We start from the raw sequence: 3,031 nt of genomic DNA, 5'->3' as shown, positions 1-3,031 counted from the left end.
CCTTTCTGGTTCATTGGAATGGCTTAATCAGTTACTAACTCATTCTTTTCCGGTATTGGAAATCCAATTAAAGATCTTTAGTTTAGCTTAGTCGTTCGAGCAAGAATTGGCTCATTTCACTCATGACTGATTGTCACAAATGATCAGGTTGTTAACTAACTTCTTGTTTATTCGTCTTTCTTATAAATGGTGAAATAAATGATTCATACGCTAGAATCAGGGGGCAAACTGGATACTTGTTAGATATACATATGCGTCCATGGAGAATATTAAAAAATAGAATAAAAGATCAATCAATGACTATTCATGATTTAATTCCATATTGAATCAATCCCGTACCGATTCCGAATTATAGGAATTTTTGTTATGGTAAAACTTCGTTTGAAACGATGTGGTAGAAGGCAACGTGCGACTTGAATGACATGATCGGCTGTGGATTTTTACATCCATCATCTTCAATGAGGATGCTCTTGGCTCGACATATTTTGTTCTGTTTCACCATTACTCCACGATGTTGGGTTGTAATGTAAATAAAATAGTACATGATGGAGCTCGAGAATAAATGATTATCAGAGGCAGGATCTAGGGTTAGTGCCAATTAATAATTTGGAACGACTTCGTAAGTATATCTTCGATATAGAAAAGGTCAAATTGGACCGACTTTTCTATAAAAAAAAAGTTTGCTGTAATTGGTGAGACTATTTCGATGATAAAGAAGTGTATCACAGGGGAATTAATGGAATTGAATCGTTCGTATGATTCTTCGACGTAAAGAAATAGCCAAAAGGTATGTTGCTGCCGTTCCGGAAGATTAAAGATCACCGAAGTAATGTCTAAACCTAATGATTCAAGGATAAGTGATTCCAAAACAAGAAAACACCATTTTCAATGATTGTCTCAATCAAGTGGATTGGATCATAATAAGTAAGAAATGGAAATATATTCCAGACGAGACAAAAAAGGGGTTATAGACCGCTCAATAAATATTTATTTAAGGATTTTTTAAGGATTTCTTTTTTAGTCCTTTGAGAATTACCCAACTTGAGTTATGAGGACGAATGATATTTTTATTTTATAGGAAGGAAGAAGGAAAAAAGACGACTTCAATCATAATTTAATTGATGATTTCAAGGATCCGTTTGCTATAGATTTATATCCATCAATTTTAATCATTCTTTCTCGAGCCGTATGAGGAGAAAACTTCCTATACGTTTCCAGGGGGGGGGGGTATTGCCCATCGATCTATCCCAATGAGCCACCTATCGAATCATTGCAATTGATGTCAGATCCCGAAGAGAGGGAAGAGATCTTCGGAAAGTAGGCTTTTACGACCCGATAAAGAATCAAACTTATTTAAATGTTCCTGCTATTCTATATTTCCTTGAAAAAGGAGCTCAACCCACGGGAACTGTTCATGATATTTCAAAAAAGGCAGAGGTATTTAAGGAACTTCGAGTTAATCAAACAAAATGAAATTAATGAAATCAAAAGATGGACCGGTATAGTAGCTAGTTCTAGTTTTGTTTAATTGTTTCTTCGCCACTCTCTTGCTATATTCATACCTATTCGCTATTGTTCCTATATGGTTTGAGATAATGTAAGGACAAAGAATGACAAAGAATCTCTTTGTCTTTTTATATTTATATGAATATGAGAGGGATAGAAAAAGGATTATATTATATGTCATAACTGAAATCCATGAAATTATGGGATTACCATTAATCTGATGGTTTTCCTTGGGACTCCCTCACCTCAAGAAACAAGAGGTGAATCTTGGGGCCTATAGTGATAGTGAATAAATACGATATTCTTTTTTACCTACTTCTTCTTTACTTCACTTCATTTTCATTTCTTGTAGTGCCAATCTAACACAAGGCCTTATCTTATTTATATTTAGTTTATTTATTGTATTTTGTTTGATTTGATTTCCCAATATTTCGTTTGTATTGACAATGGTCTCTCGAACGAATAGAATACAATAGAATTCGATCGTAGATAAATCGATCTATTCTTGCGGTTTCATAGGTTTGGTTTTTTACTTCATTCAAAGGATTGGTTTGAGGGATCGTCTGTGACACAGGAAGTCTTTTTTTTTATTTACTAAAGCTATACTTATCTGTGAATCTGCTCTTCTTTATTGTATAGATTTTTTAGAATCATAGTTTCTTCTAAACTTGCTGTTATTCTTATGCTTATGTTAGTTCAATGTTTTGACTTGACTGGTTCCGGTAATTTTGACTTGACTGGTTCCGGTAATCAAATCTCTTGATTTTTATTTCGATCGTAATTAGATCCTTATCTGGGTTGCTAACTCAACGGTAGAGTACTCGGCTTTTAAGTGCGGCTATGATCTTTTACACATTTGGATGAAGCGGATTCGTCCATACCATCGGTAGAGTTTGTAAGACCACGACTGATCCTGAAAGGGAATGAATGGAAAAAACAGCATGTCGTATCAATGGATAACTCTGAGAATACTTCATTCTTATCTGGTCATATCAGATCGGTAAAAAATGTCCTTTGATTCTTAGCTAGAACGGTTCAAAATTCATTCACAGTTGGGTCAAGTGAATAAATGGATAGAGCTATATGGCTCCAATTATAAGGAAAAACCAAAAGCAACGAGTTTCCGTTCTTATCTGAATTCGAACGAATACCCGATCTAATTAGACGTTAAAAATATATTAGTGCCTGATGCGGGAAAGGGCTCTCCTGCGAGTGGATCATTGATTCCTTTAAAAAAAAATCCTAACTATTCACTGTTCTCCATTAGTTACTGGAGTGTAACCAAATGTGTATAAGAAACGGTGTACTGATAAATATAACTCATTCCAAAGTCAGAAGAGCGATCGGGTTGCAAAAATAAAGGATTTCTAATACACAATCTCTTGTAACTATACCCAAACACGAACGAGTTGGATGGAAAAAGAGAGGATGCGTTGATTAGACGTCTTGTCTCCAGGTATATCAGTTTTTATGATATACCTTGTTAGGACCATATCGCACTATGTATTGATTATTTAATAACCCA

This window comes from Nymphaea colorata, unplaced genomic scaffold (assembly GCF_008831285.2).
Source record: "Nymphaea colorata isolate Beijing-Zhang1983 unplaced genomic scaffold, ASM883128v2 scaffold0507, whole genome shotgun sequence".
NCBI classification, from domain to species: domain Eukaryota; kingdom Viridiplantae; phylum Streptophyta; class Magnoliopsida; order Nymphaeales; family Nymphaeaceae; genus Nymphaea; species Nymphaea colorata.
The sequence above is the reverse complement of the archived record's forward strand: the minus strand, read 5'-3'. Positions refer to the sequence as shown.